This window comes from Myotis daubentonii, chromosome 1 (assembly GCF_963259705.1).
Source record: "Myotis daubentonii chromosome 1, mMyoDau2.1, whole genome shotgun sequence".
NCBI classification, from domain to species: Eukaryota; Metazoa; Chordata; class Mammalia; order Chiroptera; family Vespertilionidae; genus Myotis; species Myotis daubentonii.
The window spans coordinates 151,820,361-151,841,182 of NC_081840.1; the positions used below are offsets into that span (position 1 = coordinate 151,820,361).

Genomic DNA, 20,822 nt, shown 5'->3' on the forward strand with positions numbered 1-20,822 from the left:
AATACAGCACTGGGTAATATTTTGAAAATTTTGTTATTTAGAGATGCAGAAAGTAGCAAGTTGCTGTTCACTTAAGTCTATGTGATTGCTAATAAGAAAAGTTCTCCTGTCTGTTCATCATCTATATTTACCTCAGTTGTGGAGTGTAGTCATGCCAGCTCTGTGCATTTACCTATTGGAGTTTTATAGCATTTCTTACCAATTGGAATAAACCCTTCAGGAATCAATCGTATTCACACTTTAACCTCTCTTTGTATTTGACTTTTAAAATTTTGTTTAGATATGGAAATATAGAGGTTTTCAAAAACTTTCTGTGTAACAAACCTAGCTAATCTTCATTAAGAAATACTTTCCATCACGTATACTATTTGGAAGTTCTTCCCCATCTAGACACTCAGTAGGTGCTTGTTTTCCTGTAAGTGTTATGTGTTTATTTTGAAGTAAACTATAATGTGAAAATTTTAACTCTGTCCATTTACTGCACTAATCAGGCCACTGTACTTACTTAATACACATCAATGTTTGAAACTAAATTCTTACAGAAATCATATTTATGCTCTAAGAGAGCTATTTTGCTTTTAAAAATGAAATAACCAATCATTTTTAAATACAGCAATATCATAGATGAACAGGAAAAAGCAGACCAGCAATATGGAAAAATATCATTTCAAAGCTAATCACAATGTAAAACATATTACAAAAACCATGGACATTAAAATGCTTAACAACAGATATTTCAGAAGAAACAAGATGTTCGACAGCCCCCTGAATCCCCTTTCCCCTTCATTTTTCAGTGTTTCAGGAGCTTGAGTTTAGAAATAACCACCAGTTGAACAGAAGTAGCAGCCACTGCAACACAACTTGAACAAGACAGAGGAGGGAACATTTCATGTTTAGAAGGACAGGTAGAGAATGATAAAAATGATGTGTGTTTTTAAAATCAACACGTGTGTGTTCAGATTCTCGGTCTTCCTTAGACATTAGAAATTCATCACCAAGCAACACAGACCAGGAAAGGGAACTTGCATGGAGAGCAAGTCCAGAAGCTTCGGCCCCACCCTACACAATGAGCCCGGGTGCAGGTTTGAGGACACGTGGTTCCCTCAGGAAAACAAACCCTGAGGCCCAGGGATCTGCCATCACATGCTCACCGCTTCCCTCGCCCTCCTCCTGGAAACAGGAGAAGAAAACCTAAAGCCCTTCTTCAGACCTAAAGACAGTCACCCCTGAGTCCTCACCACTCTGCCTCTCTCACTGAAAAGCTTATTAATACTCTGGCAGGTGCAGGAGGCTGGGGTGGGGGTGGAGGTCATGTTTAATGGAGACAGAGCTTCCGTCTGGGAAGTTGAGATGGTGCTGGGGACGGCTGGTGATGGTAGCCCAACAACGTGAATGTGCTTAGTGTTGCTAAACTGTACACTTAAAAATGGCTAAAACTGTAAATTTTATGTACTGTAAATTTTACCACAATAAAAAAAATAACTTTAAAAAAGGTATGTATAGACTACTGTTTCCAATTTCTTGCATTCTGTAAGGCTTCTGAAAATATTTGCTTCTATTATGATAAATGGATATGCTTGTGACTTGCAAAACACAGGTAAAACCTCTGAAGGTGTTTTAGGTATACAGTGGGGCCTTGACTTACGAGTTTAATTCATTCCGAGACCGAGCTCGTTAAGGAGCTCGTTAACTCAAATTACTCTATCAACTCAATGCAAAAAATCAGCCGAGAGACAGCTGGTATCTCAAAAAACTCGTTAGTCAGGACACTCGTAAGTCAAGGCCCCACTGTAAATAGCTCAAGAGCACAGGTCTGTCAGACATGGACAGAGGCACAGGACCAATACACGTAATGAGTAGAATGTGACTGGTAGGTGGAGAGACCGGAAGGTGCCAGCACTCACCAGGTACCTGGATATACACAGAACACAAACGATCACTTAACATGCATGCAGCCGCCATCACTGACACCTAAGGCTGTTCATTGAAAGGGCAGAACGGGACTGATAGCTGTGTCCCTGACCCCACTTCCAAGGAAAAAAACCACAGAATGTGTCAGTTATTCAGCCCGGCCTTAAATCAGCCAATGGGAATGCAAGGGGAACTAACCCAAGGCCAAAAATATGCTGACCACCCCCCTGTCTTAGTGTAACCAGACCCTAGCCCAGGGGTGGGCAAACTTTTTGACTCGAGGGCCACAATGGGTTCTTAAACTGGACCGGAGGGCCGGAACAAAAGCATGGATGGAGTGTTTGTGTGTGAACTAATATAAATTCAAAGTAAACATCATTACATAAAAGGGTAGAGTCTTTTTTTTTTAGTTTTATTCATTTCAAACGGGCCGGATCCGGCCGGCAGGCCGAGGTTGCCCACGGCTGCCCTAGCTGCACCCTGCCCTTGCATCACTAGCCCCCGGCCCTCACTCAACCAACCGGAATCGGCCAAATCAGTGGTCCGAGTGTACCACCACCCCCCCACCCGCCCCCCTCCCCCGACCCCAAGCCCTATAAAATCTTTGTTCTCTTGGGACTTGGGGCTCTTCACACGCTGCCTCTGCGTCGGTAGAGCGGAGGGACCGAGCCCGGGCTTGAATAAAGGCTCTTTGCTTTTGCATCAGACTCGGCTCCCTAGTGGTCTGTCTTTGGGGATCTTGAAATCTGGGCATAACATTCATCAGGCGAACAGGTGACGACAGCTGTGGCCCTGAACCCCAACTGCTCAAAAAGTCAGCAAAACAATGCACACCCCAGGATCCAAGCAGAGTGGGACTCTGACTGCACCCCACCCGAGGTGCATGAACCTAGCCCACCACTGCCCTTACTTTCTCAATGGGCGCTCCACATTGATCATAAATTGTGAGACTGATGCAGTGAGTCTAGTCTGTGCTCCCGGGTCTGTGACCTCGGGACAGCTGACCCGGAAGGACACTGGGAGACAACCCATGCAGGGAGCTACATTCCTGAAGGACGCACCCGTTCTTCCATCTGTGTGAGCAGTGCCTGCCCCCTGCCCCAATGAATCTGCTCCCAGAGAAAGGAACACTTCCCTAAAGCCTACACCTCCACGCTCTCCTGCTCCTACCAGTCCTCCCTCAGACGCTCACCATCTCTCAAAAACGTAAAGTTCTCCCTTTCTTCTCCTGGAAGCACAGCGTAGACAGCAGCCAATCCCTCGGGTTCCTACCTCTAATACTGGAAAGCAAACCCCCAAATCAACAGCATCATCAGGAGCAGCTCATCCCACCATCAGCCGCCAAAGTCACCTCAACATTTCGGTAATTCCCAAACCACCCACTGCCAACAACCAGGCTCAGGAAATGCAAGGCAATTCTAATATTTTAATTAAAAGCAATTTTTAAAAAAAGTCGTGAAAACGCTCCAAAGCCAAAGAACATTTTAAAACAATCTGTCTGGGGATGTGGGGTGTTCAAATCCGGTCCCTCTCAATAGCACAGATAACCAAATACCGCTTATTTTTAAAGTTGGAATTTTTCTGCAAACCATTTAAAAACCATTGTGAGCTTCAAGGTTAACTATATTACAGGCAATTACTAGAATGTGTCCCTATTTCTAAAAACGAAACGAAATGTCTGTGCCAAAAAATGCCCAAAAAGAAAAGAAAACCTGTGCTGACAGCCCGCAGGAAGAGGCTGGCTATATAGGCAAACCTTCCCCATGAATACGCATCAATAAGCTATAATTAAAGTATAGCTTAACATAATTCACTTTCATCCTAATTTATCTGAAAAGCAGCGGGGATAGATTTGAAGGGACATGCAAGGAGGAAGAAGTCAAAAAGGGAGTTCATACCAATACGTGAGTTTTCAAAAAGCCACCGCTGCTTCCTCACCAACGGGAGAGACGAACTTCCCAGGTGACAGGAAGGAAACCAGTGAACACGGTTTCCCTGAGAAAGCCCTTGTTGCAGTGCCCTCGGCAGTCCCAGATCTGTCTCCCGCCTCAACAGTGTTTGCATGGCACAGACCCAGGGACGGCTCTTCTTCCAGCCTCTGACCACCCTCCACCGTCTTTTCCAGTCACCACCTTCAGAGCCACCTCAGCCATCCTCCAACTCCGTGACCAGCCAACACCGTTTTGTTTTTTACCTTAACTCTTCATTGCCGAACAACTATGAGCTCCCAAATTCGTCAGAATTATTCCACCGAGATGGAGGCTGCCATCAACCGCCTGGCCAACCTGCATCTGCAGGTCTCCTACACCTACCTCTCTCTTGGCTTCTATTTCAACCACAATGATGTGGCTCTCGAGGGCGTGGGCCAGATAGTCCACAAGTTGGCCAAGGAGGCGCACAAGGGCTCTGAGCATCTCTTAAAGATGCAAAACCAGCAAGGTGGCCACAGTCTCTTCCGGGACATGGTGAAGTCTTCCCAAGGTGAGTGGGGCGAAACTCAGAAGGCCATGGAAGCAGCTGTAGCCTTGGATGGAGGGGAACCGGAACCAGGCCCTTTTGGATCTGCATGCCCTGGGTTCTACCCAGACCCTCATCTCTGAGACTTCCTAGAGAACCATTTCCTGGATGAGGAGGTGAAACTCATCACGAAGATGGGCAACACGTGACTCCCCTCACAGGCTGGCCGGCCCCAGGGTGGATTGCGTAAGTATCTCTTCAAAAGGCTCACCCTCAAACACGACTAGGAGCCTCTGGAGCCCAGAGGCCTTTGAGGGGCTCCTCTGCATCCCCCTGGTGTCTGGCTTTTGCCTGAGCCTCTCCCCAAAACCACCAGCCACCCTTTTAACCACCATGGAGCCCTCTCCCATGCATTGGACCAAATGGAAAGAATAAGTCTTTTTGAAGAGAAAACAGAGTCGTTGTCCTCCAGTGGCCAGGGCCACTTCCACCTGGGTTCTCAGCCATGTCAGCCCAGTGTGGTGTTCGCTCGTCTTCAAACCCCACCAGCGAGCGCCCGGTGGGTCAGAGCAGGTCCGTGCTGTTAGGAGGGCCGGAACCTCGGTCTGTGAAAAGCACAGCTGTCCCTGGTCCTGGAAAGGCCATGAACACAGTTCCCTCGGTGGCAGCCAGGACTGGAACGCTCTGGAAGGGAGCGCCAGCTCCATGACGCAGACAGGCCATTGCCCGCATTCCCGGGCTGAGGCAGCTGGGCACGAGGACGCTGGCGCCTGTACTTCTCTGAAGACCTGCGTGTCCTGACAAACTAAGCGCACACAGTCCGCAGCGGGAGCTGTTCTGGTGCTCACTCACCGCAGCTCCACGCACGCCCTACACACGCCCTGGCGGCCACAGTAACTAATTGCACAGGCACCTGTCCAGGTTCCTGAGCACCCTGCTCATACTCCTGCCCACACAGCGCAAGCTGCTGCACATAAAAACCTACCCTCGCCCAAACCGGTTTGGCTCGGTGGCTAGAGCATCGGCCTGCGGACTGAAGGGTCCCGGGTTCGATTCCGGTCAAGGGCATGTACCTTGGTTGCGGGCACATCCCCAGGAGGGGGTGTGCAAGAGGCAGCTGATCGATGTTTATCTCTCATCGATGTTTCTAACTATCTGTCCCTCTCCCTTCCTCTCTGTAAAAAATCAATAAAATATATTAAAAAAAAACACAAAAAAAAACCTACCCTCAAGGTTCTCGGGGGTCACGTTTCCCACGTGCCCGCTGTCAGCACACCTGCCTTCGCCAGGTCTGCGCTCCTTCCGAAACGAATACCGTGCAGGTGTCCTCACTTATTTCCGTGGGGAAGTCGATGCAGAGTGCTGGGAGATGGGCAACCCCGATGGCAACTTTTCAGGAAAGACCAAGGGTTAAATCCAAGTGCAACCCTTGCTGCCATGCAGAGGAAACTAATGCACTGCGACTGCATTTCCTGCCGCTCTGCTAAAGACCATTTGGGGAAAAAGAAATTTTCTTTTGCATGGTTGTCAGCTCATGTTTCCGTGTCCTTTTCCCTCTGCATGAAGGACAGCAGTAAGCCGTACCCAAGGTAGAAATTAACGATATGGGCCATAACATAGTGTGACTTGCTGAATCGAAGAGGCTCAAATATACAGTGTAAGGTGCTATGAGGATGGAGCGACTTTCATGATTTTTTTGGACATAAGTTACACGGTAAACAAGTTTTAGATGCAATATCTTCCACATTCTAAAATACCAACATTAAAAGAAGTTCATTCATGTATTTTTTAATTGACACAACTGACAAAACACAATGTCCCTCCTTTTAAAGTGCACATTTCAGTGATTTTCAGTATATTCTCAATGAGCTAATTTTTTGCACATTTCTAACATCTGGGTTAATAAAACATTGCAGGATTCTCATATCTGCTTCTATATCAGTCTGATGCAATAACTGTGTAGATTTGGTTGAAATATGTGAAGAAAGTCTAGCCTCAACTGATACAGAACTGGAAAAGGAAGAAGTATTTAAGTTGTTTTGTGTGTGTGTGTGTGTGTTGTTGTTTTTTCAGATAATGCTTGGTATTCTTCTTTGATCTTATGCCAGATTTAGTAACTGGTACTTCCTTAAAGGTTGTTTGGAATTTGCAATCTTATCAGTCAACCTTTCATGTTAAATTCCTCTTAAATTCATTGGTCATCTTGCAACTTTGAGTGGCTCTTTTATCAACATGATTTTGTAACCATACTTGGGTCATTTAGAAATGGTGGCTCACTAAGTTATGTACGTCTTTCAAGTGCTGACACAGTTCATCACATAACATCCAAAAAATCACATCTAGTAGAAACAGCACTGATCACCACAGAAATGGTGATGGATGCAAGGTTTCCAAAATTTTAATATTCACTTGAAAGCTCAAATTTTATCATTGTGGACAAGTAATAGAAATTCATTTTTCTTAAAATGAAAGTCAATTCGATTTTGAGAAAACATCCACAAATACCTAAGTCTGAATGGTCACGGTTTACAAGTCACCCCTTTACATAAAAGTAGGCTGCTCTCGGGGAAAAGTGGTCAGTTGAGCTCATCAGAGTGCTTTTGCCTCTGTGTGTGTCAGAACACCTTACACATACTTCCCACTTCATAGCTCAGAATATTAAAGAGAAGGCACCTGGGTGTTAAGATTTAGTAAAACCAAAATGTTTACTGATTCATCAAGTACATTTCCAAGTGAAACTGGTCTCCCTCCCCGCCATGGGTATGTGACGATAAAGAACGTAGTAACAACCATTAGAGGGTGGGGCCACCACCTTGATTCAGGCCAAGATGCCCGCTGCTTGCTCACCGGAATTCCTTATGTATCATCAGTGTAAGTATCCACAAAGTGAGAAAGACAAGTAACCTCTTAGAAATTATTATAATTTTATGATGTCGAGGATCCTCTGAAAGAATGTGGGGTGCCCACAGACCACACTTTAAGAACTGCCGACTGACCCAAGGGAGCCATTAGGCCAGGGAAGTACACACAGCACCACTACCGGCCCTGAACGTTTCAGCATTGCACCTTTCAGCTCAATGACGTGTAGGGGGATAAGAAAGAGTTTACAAAATTGAGAGCTATTTTTTATTTTAATATTTAGGCTTATTTAAAACTGTAAACTGCCAAGAACTCAGGAATCAATTGAATAGAGAAAAGTCTCAATGCAGTCTCGTCCAATTTATGGTCATTGAGATAACTGAGAATGATTTGTGACTTATCAATGAGAAATAATCTATAAATAAAATTACTATAATCAAGAGTTCAAAGAGAATTATATACTTGTAGAGCAGACTGAAGCACCAGGTACACTGAAGTAGTTACAAATATATCAAACCTATTTGCCATTCCTACTGCTTATCCCACCAACACTCATTAGCTTAATTTCGTTTTATTAACAAGCTTTAGTTAAATGAGACCAGTATTGACTTCAAATTCACCAGGCTATGTCATATGACCTGGATCTGTTAGGAACAGGTTCAAATGATCAAAATAGAAAACCTCAAATTCCAGGGGCTTAAATAATACTCCTGTCTGTTTCTTGCTCACACCGGTGACACTACGGAGGCTCCACCAGATCGTGGGGCTGAGCTCCTCACAGTCCACACCCCCCTCAGCCAGGTCCTTAGTCTGCGGTCCAAGTCGGCTACTGGAGCTCCGGCCAATAAGGAGAACAGATGCCCACACTACCAGCACAAGCAAACAACACTCCTTCCTATTAGCCAAATCTTTGTCACATGGTCATAGTAGGTGGGACAGGGAAACAGCTGTTTTGTGGCTGGACTGCAGACCCCAACCAATATCAGGGTTCTTGTCACGAAGGAAGGGAGGGTGTTGAAAGCAGGGAGCGGTCTTGGCCCACGACCTGCTACTGAGCACTTCCACACAGATTATTCCATCTGAGCCTCATAGTAACCCTCGAGGTGACCTGAGGAGTTATTTTCACCATTTTAAATCTATGGAAACAGATCCAGAGAGTAGAAAATGATCATATGCTCTACCAGCAGGCTCCCAGAAAAACTTCCTTTTTTTATTTGTTGATTGATTTGAGAGAGAAAGAGAGAGAGAGAGAAAGAGAGAGAGAGAGAGAGAGAGAGAGAGGAAAAAGGGGGGAGGGAAGAGAGAGAGAGAGAGAGAGAGAGAGAGAGAGAGAAAGAAACACTGATTTGTGGTTCCACTTATTTATGTATTCATTGGTAGATTCTTGTATGTGCCCTGACTGGGGATAAAACCACAACTTTGGCATGTGGAGAGCGGCTACAGTGTTTGGAGAGGTTCAAGCCTCGCACTAATGAGAGGGCACAGTCCTCTCATGGCCACATGCAAGTCCCAGCTTGGAGGACAAAGCCCTCCCAGCACAATTATAGCCAACAGCTGTAGTTGTAAGCTTGAACCAATGGTCCGAACATGTGGCCCCACGTGTCTGAGTAATATGGGCTTGATAGAGTTCAGGTGCATGTAACTGAGTAGGATTGAAACCCATGAGGATGCTGTAAACATCTTGACCACGCCCTTACTTTGCCCCATGGAATCTGGCTATAAAATAAAGACACGGTTGTAGTCCGTGGCTCTGTCTCTCCATCCGGGAGCAGCGTCCCACCCAGACCCAGCTCATTCTCTTGTCTGTCTTTTCTTCACCGCCCCCTCTCAGGGTCACTGAACCTGGCTGAGCTGGCGTGGCCCATAAGGCGCCCTGGGGCTGAGTATGCCATGGCTGTGCCGGCTCGCCACAATGACCTATCGGGTGACGCTCTAACCAACTGACCTATCGGGCCAGGGCTGAGAAATACTTTCAACGTTATAAAAATCTCACATTTACATGACATCTAACATATGTATATATGACACAAATAAAATATACATATTTACACAGGCCACTCTGTTCTGCAGGGATGTCCATACCCCACCCGGTTCCTACCCTTTTCTCTCTCCTTCCCCTTGTTCCTCTCCTTCCCCAAATGAACCACACACACCCCTCCCTGAAGAACCCCACACCTCGTACCTGCCTGCTTTGCTTCTGCAGCTCCCCAGACCTGGCACAGCCCTGCCTTTCATTTCCCCTGCAGATACCTGCTCTCCCTTCACATTCAGCTCCAAGCCACCCCAGGCAGGAAGGCCTCTCTCCATCAGAACTGTCAATGTATCGCCAGCGTCTGCAGGAAGCTTTGCGACTGTAATTTACAAAGTGCTGTCACGCCTGCCCCTGTGACCATGCCCAGGGCCCACCCACGAGGAACAGAGGTGGTGAGTGGCCCCTTCTCCCCGCTGCACCCATGGGTTTCCACGGTTCCCGGAGCAGCTTTCACTCCAGGGCACACGTGTGAGTCCCTGCTCCCCACTGGCTGCACAGACTCAGGGACTCTGAGCATGACTTATGGATGACACTTTAATTAAGATGTTATATCCAACTTTACAGAAACGTAGCAATTTAGACCTTTGTGTACATTAAAGCACAGGACAAATATAGCACTTCCGGGACCAGAGAACAGCAGGCTGGTGGGGGAAACACAGCTCCTCTCATCCCCCAGAATGTGAGCAAGAAAGAATCATTTAAAATTAGAAAGAGAGGTCCTTACGGTTCATTGGTCCAATCCCCACCCAGCTGTGAATGGGGAACGAAGGAGTGTAAATTCTACTTCATCAGAGTTAACAACAAAAGCTGTTCCCAATGACCTTCTACTCATCAAGGACCCTGCAAACAATGGCTTTAGCAACCCCCACATCAAAGCCCATCTTCGTCCAATTCAATCAGTGTGTGGTTTTTACTCTTTCAGTACTGCCCCCACTCCCTAAGAGCCTTCTTAGGCTTCCTCGTTGCCCACCCCTGGGAATGTGGACACCACATACGCTGTGTATCTGTCAGCTCCCGAGGCATTTGGAGGGGCACAAACCAGTGCCGATCTCGATGCCCCAGGACAAGTCCCCTGTTGAGAACGCATGATGCACACATATGGGTAAAAACCCTCCTAGGAAAGGAATGGTCTGTGCTTGTAGGCAGGCAAGACGCGGCACATGGAAAGGAAATGGAAAGAGTAAAAGATACCCAACACCAAAGGAAAGGCGGCGTGTGCCCCTGTGAGCCTGCCAGGCCTGTCCCAGGGGGCAGTGGAGGCAGCCCTGCCCGCGCTCACGGCATCACCCTTCACTCTGTTCCTCTCCCTGGCCCCAAGGCTCACAGCCATTAAAACTAAATACCTGTGGCCCTAACCGGTTTGGCTCAGTGGATAGAGCGTCAGCCTGAGGACTCAAGAGTCCCAGGTTCGATTCCGGTCAAGGGCATGTGCCTTGGTTGTGGGCACATCCCCAGTGGGGAGTGTGCAGGAGGCAGCTGATCGATGTTTCTCTCTCATCGATGTTTCTAACTCTCTATACCTCTCCCTTCCCCTCTGTAAAAAAAATCAATAAAATATATATTTTTTTAAAAAATTGGATGCTCCCTTTTAAAAAAACACACAAAAAAACTAAATACCTGTGAGTGACACATCACGGATACACGCCCTGGGTGGGTGAACATCGATCAGGGTGCATGCTACTTAGAAAGGGGCCCACGCTGTCTGATCGCCATTGTGGCCTTATCCCCACAAAAGGTTTGTCTTCCAGAACCGTGCTGTCCCACTCCATAGCCAGGAACCACATGGGGCCACTTGATGTTCATTGAAATGAAATAAGATTAAAAGTCTGGTTCCTCATGCCATTGCAACTGCCCAGGAGCCACTGGGGATAGCCCGGCTACAGCCGTGGGAAGTTCCAGGGAGCAGGGCAGTTCCGGACCTTCCAATAGCGACACAGTGAAGCTACTAATACTTTCTTTCCTGTAGATGTTACCTTCTTTCCATTTTAAATAATCAGGCTCTTAAAACAATGAGATCCGTATTGACTTTGTCTCCTGAAAGTCTTTGCTCTTTGCTTACAACAAACAGAGGCAGAAAGTCTCCACTCCCAGCTGAGGGATGAAGAAACCCAGTCCCTTCCCCTGCAAGTTTAAAGATCCCCTTAAAATTCAGGGGAATCGCCAGAGTAGCAATAGACAGCCACAGGGCGTCTGGCGACAGGAAAGGAAGACGACCCAGGTCCTGGCCTTCAACTCACTCCTGGCTTCTCCCATCCCTGGTGACAGTCATGGCTCAGGGGCCCTCTTCCCTCTGCCCCATGGACAAACAGGCTCACCTCCACCCCTCCCACCTCCTCAAAAACCCACTGCCGCCACCAGCACCGCCACCAGCACCAGCAAGGCCACCAGCACCTATGCCACTGCAGGGCTGCCGCCAGGAGCCTGGGCTCGCATTACTTAAGGAGTTCTTCCAGGGAAGGAGACCTTGGTTCCTAGCCCGTGCCCAGAGCTCGGCCTCCTGTAGGGTCCTGCCCCAGTGCAGGTTCAGTTTAAGGAAACCCTCCCGCCACCAGGAGAGAACACTCTCAGGTCCCAGGGGATCAGCCCGACATCCACCCAGAGTATCTGCCGAGCCCACAGCTCGTGCCAAAGGGAATGGAGCCCCTGCCGAGCACTCCTGCTGACTTCTGTCTTTTCCAGGACATTCCACGTGTCACCTGTCGAGTTCATTGCCCGCGGGTCAGGAGCACCTCCTGGGAGGCATGCGGGTGCCTGTCTTGTGTGGGCGACAGAGAAACGTCAGTGCAGGCTCATCCAACAGTCTCTGCCATGAGTGTGGACAGACTCCAGATCCTGGCAGCCGGCCAGAATCACCCTCTCTCCATCCAGAACCGTCCTCTCTCCGTCCAGAATCATTCTCTCTCTGTCCAGAACCATCCTCTCTCCGTCCAGAATCACCCTCTCTCCATCCAGAACCGTCCTCTCTCCGTCCAGAATCGTCCTCTCTCTGTCCAGAACGGTCCTCTCTCCGTCCAGAATCGTCCCCTCTCTGCCCAGAACCATCCTCTCTCTGCCCAGAACCGTCTTCTCTCCATCCAGAATCATCCCATCCAGCCAGAATCGTCCTCTCTCCGTCCAGAATTGTCCTCTCTCCGTCCATCCCGCAACAGAGGCAATAGAAACACAGAGCCACGTTCGTGCTCTCAGCGGAGCAATGATGGGTCAACTCCGGTTTCTCCAGCCCAGGGTTCGGGCTCCCCTCACAGACCACCCGACGATGTGCAGGTCTCCGCACCTCTGCCCCTTCACCCAGACATGAGGGTGACACACAGGAACACCCCCTCCCAGGAAGGGTGTCCCCGCCAGGTCCCTCAAAGTTGCTGCTGAGCTGCCTGTGCCTGAGAACAGCCGCGCGTGGGAATGAGGAGAGAGAGGGCCTCTCACCTCTTAGGAGAACAGCTACGCCTACAACCTGGGGAACAGTGCTCTGCGTCTGGGGTGGTCCCGTTGCTATGGCGATACACATTCTGTGTCATTGACAAACAGCAGCTCTATAAAGACCAAGAACTAAAACTAACTGTAACTAACTTTATATGCTATCCCTACTTTCTATCCAGTATTCAGAAAGAAGCATCATGAAGTTCTAGTTGAAAAAATTCTTCTACAATCTGTCACATGAAGGGAGTAGAAATTTAGCTGGGACTTTAATAAGATCTGTGCAGCGGAACAGATGGGCTATTATTTTAAGGAACAGTGCTTGCTGCCTTTTCAGAAACATAGTAAAGAAACTGCCAAGTGAAAGGGTTGTTTATGCTTTTGCTTTTGAAACAGAGGGGAAAGTCCTTCCTTATTATTCTGATACATACTAAGTAACTGGATATACTGATAGTAAGTATTCAACAAGTAAATTACGACGCATGGTCCACTTCATTCCTTAAATGCGACTACAAAAGAGGTGACAAAACATCCTGAATCAGCCGGGCTCCCGCTGGTCTGGGGACAGAGGTCGTGGGGACATGGTGCAGAATCGTCCGCAGGTCTGGCCTGGACCCAGGCGAGAAGCCACGCGCACTGCCATCACAGGGGGCACTGCCATCACAGGGGACGCCCGCGTTGGCTGCTTTACGGGTGGTGTTGCCTCCGACACAGAGCGAGGGCCATTTCCCCACAGAGGGCTTGGTGCTACTCAATGAACCTTCCCACCGTGTTTCCTTAGCCCCAACCCCTTGAGCCGGGGGCCCAGGAAGGCCTGGCCAGGGGCCTCCCTCACAGGCACGTCCAGGCTCCCAGAGCCCCTCTGAGGGCTGTGGGCTGGGGACCGGGAGCTGCGAACCGCTGCCTCTCTCCTCCCCTCCGTCCTGCTCTGGCTCCTTGCGGAGCCCACAAGGCCAGCTGGACACCCGGCCCTGGGGCCCCGGCCATGAGCAGTGTGCGAAGCAGCGCTTGTGTTTCTGGCGGGACTGGGACTTGCTTCCTCCAGTATTTGCTTAGTGAACCACAAACCACAAACTGCCCACTTCAGTCGTGTAATCAACTACTTAACCACCCTGTGCGGAGGCCCCGCTTATCAGAGGACGACAAAAGTTCAAAGTGCGGCACCCAATGCACCCCTCACGGAGATTCCAGGTCGCCACTTCCACTCTTCACGTGCATCTAAACGAGCATCTCCTGACCACGTGCACTGGATGCTATGCAAGTGATGAGCAGGATTCGTCCACAGCCTGAGAAATACACACACAGGTACACACACGCCGGAAACGACAGCACAGCGGAGGGACGAGAGGCCTCAGACGGGGCTTATGAAGAGCCCTGAGGAGGCGCCCACTCCATCCATGGTGGGTCAGTGTTTCTTGGAGAAAGTGGCGGCAGGTCTGTCCTCCTGCCCGTCCCCCTGCTGCCAGGTGAGGAGACAGGGGGTCTGTTCTTCTCCTGCCCGTCCCCCTGCTGCCAGGTGAGGGGACAGGTGGTTCTAGAACCAGGCCCGGTGCCAGGTCAGTCCCTTTCCTCTCCAGGACAGAGACAGGCCTTTGGGGAGAGATCGCCAGGTTGACTGGTGGTGGGTAGAGGGCCTTTCACTGAAGAACCTGCCCCTGCAGAAGGCAGGACAAACAGGAACCTGCAGGAAACCCATCCTTCCTGATCCCCTGAAACGGCGCAGTGGGGTGGCAGCCGAGGGGGCGCAGAGGTGACATGCGAGCGCCCGGAGCACACGCCGCACCACGATGCCGGGACAGCGGGCAGGTGGGGGCAGGGGGACCTGCTAAGGTAACGGCTTCCCCCCTGCTAACTGCACAGCCAGACAAACCACTTCGTCTTTAGAACTAGGACACACTGCCCGGCAGGGCTGCAATGGGAAAGCAGAGAAGAATGAGGAGATGCTGGGGTCCTGCGACAGAGAACCCCTCGGTCATCGGGCAGTCTGGGCGACCGCCCAGGCCCCGCGTGGTCTGGACAAGCCTCGCACTGGAGAAATGATCTCGCAGACGTGAGGAGCTGGCCGGGGGCAGTGACAGGAGCAAGAAGACAGAGAGGGTGGAGGAGGCAGACTCAGGAGATTCCGGCGACTCAAAGGCCGTGTTTTTCCTGAGCGTCTCGCACAGACCACCTGGCCGCGGCTTAGGGCGCAGACCCCTGGGACCTGCTCAGACCTGCCGGGTCCTCGTGTCTGAAGCGGGGCCCTGAGCTCCACAGAAATCCCTCATCCTCATTAACCAGACCACTGCACAGGCCCTGACCTCTCACACAGAGTTGTCAGCCGCTGGGTGAGGAGAGAGCCTTCCCACGCGACCCCACGCGACCCCACGCGACGGGAACGGCCAGCGGGCCAGGAACTCAGGCTGAAACCCCTGTGCCCTCCTCGTCTTCAGATGTGGTTTCGCCTTCCTCCCAGCCCAGGGCTGGAGGTCAATGAATCCTCTGTTATCTTTTATAATGAATGCTGCTCATAAGCTGTATTTTTTAAATATTTTTAAACTGATTTCAGAGAGGAAGGGAGAGGGAGAGAGAGATAGAAACATCAATGATAGAGAGAATCATTGACTGGCTGCCTCCTGCATCCCCCACACTGGGGACTGAGCCTGCAACTCGGGCATGTGCCCTGACCAAGAATCGACCTGTGACCTCCTGGTTCATAGGTCGGCACTCAACCACTGAGCCACACCGGCCGAGCTCATGAGCTGTGTTTGAGTAACAGTTATGCCTGGTTTTGCCAATGAGATCCAGTGACGGCAGCTCTTCGATGCCTCACGGAGATGAACCAGTCACAGCCGGGGCCTCGTGACCCTGAGGGCACGTGGTGACAAGGCCCTATGGGCAGGTCACTGGCGTGTACACGATGAGTGACAGGTCTGATTTACCAGGCTTTCATTCACAGAGAAGTACTCCCACCCCAGAGTACAACGTGGAATTCACCGCTGGGGACTTGTAAGAGGAGTATCAGCGGCACGTTTCTTTAAAGGACTAAGAACGCCTTCTAAGGAAGTGGACTTGTGACTGGACGCACAGGGTTTGAACACGGGTGGCATGATGCCAGCCCTGCAGATCCCTCCCTCAACTCTCGTCACCAGGGAGGGGGGACAGAGGCAGCGACCCCCGTGCTGGCGAGCGTGTCATGCCGGACACATGGAAATGGGCCTCCGGGCCCAGGCGGACCGTCCTCTCCTGTGAGAGGCACGGACACCGGATCGCTGGAGGGAAGTAAACTGATCTGACCCAACGGCCCTTCCCCAGAACTAGGTGTGCACAGGGCACGATCCTGTGTGCTACTCAGTGAGCACGAACAGACTGAGCACTTACACTGTTTCCCAGCCTCAACCAGAACGCCACGGCCCCGTAGTTCCCTGCGGTCGGTCCCACCTACTGTTTAAGGGTGGCCACTCCGTTTTGCCCATTTTTTTTAAATTCTTGATCCTCTGAGTTCTCAGTAACAGCAGTGTCCAGAGACAGCCAGGAGGCAAAACAAAACAAACAACAAGTCTTCAGGAATGCCGAGCAAAGGTTAGGGAGCTGGGCTTATCTGGCCACACCCAGCTTGTTGAAAAGCTCGAGACTGTCCAACAATGGAGCTGGCTTTTCTATGTCAGGTTTCTGTCCTGCCCTAGGGTTTCTCCCTGTGCCCTGTGAGCTCTGTCCTCACACACAGCCCAGTGACCTGAGCTTCGCTCGGGGCCGCAGCCCGATGGGGGAAGTATCTCCCGGACTCACACCGCCAATCGGAATATGTTTACAGTGAAAAAAGAAAGACAAAGGAGGGGGAACTCCATTCTGTGCTCCACAGGAATGAGCTGGGAGGGCCCTGGCTTTGGAGACGGGTTTGGCCATGCCGGCACGTGGCCTTTCCTGAAATCCAGCGTGTGCCAGGCACCTACGCAGGTCCCTGCATCCTCCCGGCGGCCCCGTGAGGCGGGCGCTGTCAGTGACCCCCTGCACAGACGAGGACACGGGCTCCCAGGGCGCACACAGGTGCGGAGCTGAGGTTCGTAGCCAGCAGTAGGCTCAGAAGTCCATGCTCTTTGCTGCTCTCCATCCGGGCCATCAGATGGCCTTCCAACAAAAAAGAAAATGGATGTCGAACATGAGGTATCGTCTCGGTATGTTAATGTCCAGTGATCACGTCCTGCAGGAACCCTGCCTCAAGAGGGACCAAGGCCGAGAAGTGTGGGAGTCCGCGTCGCGTACTAAATGGCTGAGGACAGTCTCGGTGCGGAGAAGGGAAGGCTGGAGAGCTGTCCCATTCCCTGAGGTGCCACCGGGAGGGAGGAGCAGATGTGCTCTGAGCCGCTCAGTAGGAAAAGCAGAGACGGTCCGGGGAGCAGTGTGAGGCGGCCTGTGAGGCAGAATGCTGAGACGTGCACCTCGGAAGGCAGGGAAGGAGCCCCGGGGACCAGCAGGCCCCTGCGCAGGCTCCTAACATCCTGGCTCAGCGGGAAGCCAAGACGGCAACACCAGGGGCCTGGAGGCGGCCACCCGGTGGGCACAGCTCTGGGCCCCAGATGCCTCACCACGAGGGTCCCAAGGGACCCCCATAGAGCCAGGACCCTGGCCTCATCCAGGGGCAGCCCCGGGTCCAGGTCCACGGGAAGGGAGTGCGCGGCAGCACTGAGTTATAGGACGGTATTTACACCATTTCGGAGAGTTTCCATTTCAGGAATATTCTTGTCATTAAATCGTTTCTTTATTATGCTTCTTCTAAGATTCTACACAGCGTCAGCCTTGTAAGTCACCTGGGCCAGCGAGAGCTGGGGAAATTGTCTGATAATCGTCTCAACAAATTCTGTTATGATTTCCGTTGCTGTCTTTTTCTTTCAATTCTGGCGCGTTCCCTCCACCGTCCCGCTTCCCCCACGGGAAGGAGGCACTCTCTGTGAGACATGCCAGAAAACAGAGGGACACACACAACTCGCAGATGCCAGAACCTAGAGCCGCGTCTCCCCGGCAGCCGGGCTGACAGGCAGCGAGCAGCCCGCCCTGAAGTCCTGGAGGGGACGCCGCGCCTTTCACGGGCTGGTGCTGCTCTGTCCTTCCCGGGGCTTCTCACCTTGCCCCCAGGACAGCGAGACAGGTGCAAGGAGACAAGACAGGGGTCGCTCACCTGGAGAAAGGAGTGTGAAATCGCGGGGCTGATTTAATTACATGCCTGATGGAGTCCCCGCATGTCCTCCTCACCCCAGATATTCCCTGCACGGCCGTGAGGACCACAGCAGGTTACGAAGGTCAGATTCCGCTTGGAGCAGCACTCAAGAAGAGATGGGCGGAAAACACCACCCCTCCGCACGGCCCCTGTGCTCCTGGACCCCGAGTGTGGGGCTCAGATGGCACATCGAAAGGTGAAGTGCCCCGGGGCGATCCCCGCTCCCTGTCACCCCTGCCTGGGTCTCACATGCCTCGGGCTCAGGGCAAGCCAGGAGGAGGGGACCAGCTCAGCTAGCTCTGGAAAGCCTGCCCTGCAGGAGCGTGGGATGTACTCCGTCTAGCAGCGGTTCTCAACCTGTGGGTCGCGAACAATGAAAATACATCCTGTATGTCATATATTTACATTACGATTCATAACAGTAGCAAAATTACAGTTATGAAGTGGCAACGAAAATAATTTTATGGTTGGGGGTCACCACAACATGAAGAACTGTATTAAAGGGTCGTGGCATTAGGAAGGTTGAGAACCACTGGGTCACGGACGTCTACAGGGTCACGGACAAGAAGCAGGCGGACCAGTGCAGGAATCAGAGCAGGGAGGGCTGACAGGGACATCAGCTCGGGGAGGAGGGGTCTTGCTGCAGGGAGAAGGAACAGCGCAGCCGGAGGCGAGGCCGCTGGCAGGGAGGCGTGCGCCCAGGGGATCTGGGAGTGGGTTTGGAGGTCACCCCCAGGCAGTGTGAAAACACCCTGCTTTCCTCCAGCTCCACAGCTTATGGTGTCACATCTGTGGATTCACTTCAGTTTTACAAACTCTGAAGCTTCCAGGCCTGTGAACCCACTTCCAGGGGAGGAAACCTGCCCGGGGTGCAGGTGACATGTCTTACACGGGGCGAAGGCTGGAGGAACACCCGGGGCTTGTCCCCAGGTGGAGGGCACGGAAGGAGGACGGACGCGGCTCACAACGCCAGCTCTGCGTGGGAGCCAGGCCAACTCTGCTCAGACACCTGGCCCTCCCCTGTTCCCAAGGCCGGAAGGACCCGGCTCCCAGCTCTGCCTGCCCTCAGCCAGCTCCGGGGCCTCCCCCTGCCGGCCTCTCCCCCGAGAACCCGGAACCGCAAGGCTGCCTTTCCTGGGAGCATCGCATGTCACGTTCTCAAATGTAAGCGAGTCCATCAACGCTGTGTGGTTTACGGTCTCCCCCAATGCTGTCTTGCACGACCGAGACTCTTTACTAATGAAAATAAAACGGGGGACCGGGAGGGCAGCACGGATTGAAGCAGGGAGCTGTCCCCTCGCTTTCTGACGTCTGCTCCAGGCCCGATTGATGTCATATGTGGACTCAGGCTCCTCCAAAATAAGCTCCAATTCCTATCAAAACAAACCACCACCCGGAACCCACAGGCCCTAAGCGATCAGTAAGAATTAGCATCTCACTTCCCTCGGAGCAGTGCCTCCCACATCCACGTCATTTCTGCCACGTCCGCGCCTGCCATGCACGTGTTCACGTCCCCTTTGCATCTGTGGTTCCCATGTGGCAGGTCACGACCCCCTGAGGAGGGTTGGTTCCTGTTTCCCTGGGTTGTCTCAGAGCAGATTTCCGGGTGGTGCCTCCCAAGACCTCTAGATTCTCGTGTAACAGGTGCTGGGCCCACGTCGCTGCTCCTCTTCCGAAGCAGCCCAGGAGTCCAATAGGCTGGCCCAGACCCACAGCTCCTCACGACATCACAGCTGCCAGGCACTGTCTGCAGCCTCCTTCCACCTCGGGGCTCAAGGCACCCCTCCTCCAGTGGTACCCCACACTCATGCCTCCCTAGCTGTAGAGGAAGCTCACACAGGAAAGAACTAGGATACTGCTTCCCATTCACACGAGAGGCAGTGCTGTGCAAAGTGGACACCAAATGCAATTATTAGCAAATACCCTGAGAAGATACCTATGACCTTGCTTCATTAGCAAACAATAAATCCTGATGGAGTCATTCATTCACTCACTTACTCACTCAGCCATCACTGACGGTACGGCACCCTCGACGCGGGAGGCCTCTGGGATGCATTAGGATTCAAAGGCAAAACAACAAGGCTCTCGGCCTCTAAGTGTTAAGTCTGCGAAAGGACAACTATTTGTTTGGCACCACCACCACCCGCCTCAAATAAAACCCCACACGCCTTGCAGCGTGCCCAGTGCTCCAGCAGAAGCAGGGACTGGCCGGGGGAAGAGGGACCAGCATCTGCAGGCTCCAGCACAGGGGGGCATCGAGATGCACCTGGAAAGTAATGCAGAGAAGGTGCACACGCGGAGCAGGACTGCTCCCCACGTACGACTGCGGGGGGAGTGCTGTGAGCTACCTTCTAGAAGCTTCCGTGGGAATCCAGCGGAGGGCGGTGAGTCCAGTCTCGCCTTTCCCTCTATCTTTAGGCCCTTTATCTCCCACATTCTCCTGAAACCGTGGTCACAGTCTAACTTGAGAGCATTTATCCTTAAACCCAATGTTCTCTCTATTTTAGTTTCCACTCATGTCTTCCATCCCATTTCTTCCCCCATCGAGCTCACTGAAAGGTATGTTTCCCAGTCGGCATCACAAACTTTCTTCCCGTCCTCATGATGTTTTTCATTAAGATTCTGGAACATTTTATACCTGAAACCAGTTAGCAACTCAGTGACTGCTTAGGGCTGGCCCACCTGAACAAGTCGGCAGGGAGGGCGAGCTGGAGGGGTTTCTCTGGAGCTCAGGAGGCAAACGCAGGCTCAGGAGGCCTGGGGCACACACAGGCCAAGAGGAAGGAAACGTGATTTCCACAGCGGCCAAAGATCCATCTAACCGGGTCCCGGGGTCAGTAGGCACGGGGACTGCGTGCGGAGCGGGACTGGCCCCACACCCAGTCCAGGGGGTGCTGCAGAGAGGTGCACCGGGGAGCCAGGCACACCCACAGCTGAGCCTCAGGACCAGCTCCT

The 20,822-nt window shown here is 51.6% G+C and overlaps 1 protein-coding gene across 4 annotated transcripts in view; it reads right to left on the bottom strand.

The window, feature by feature from the left end:
- The window catches only part of DIP2C (disco interacting protein 2 homolog C), a 376,691-nt gene that overhangs the window by 232,045 nt on the left and 123,824 nt on the right, over positions 1 to 20,822 (bottom strand). The gene's annotated exons all lie outside the window — the stretch shown is intronic.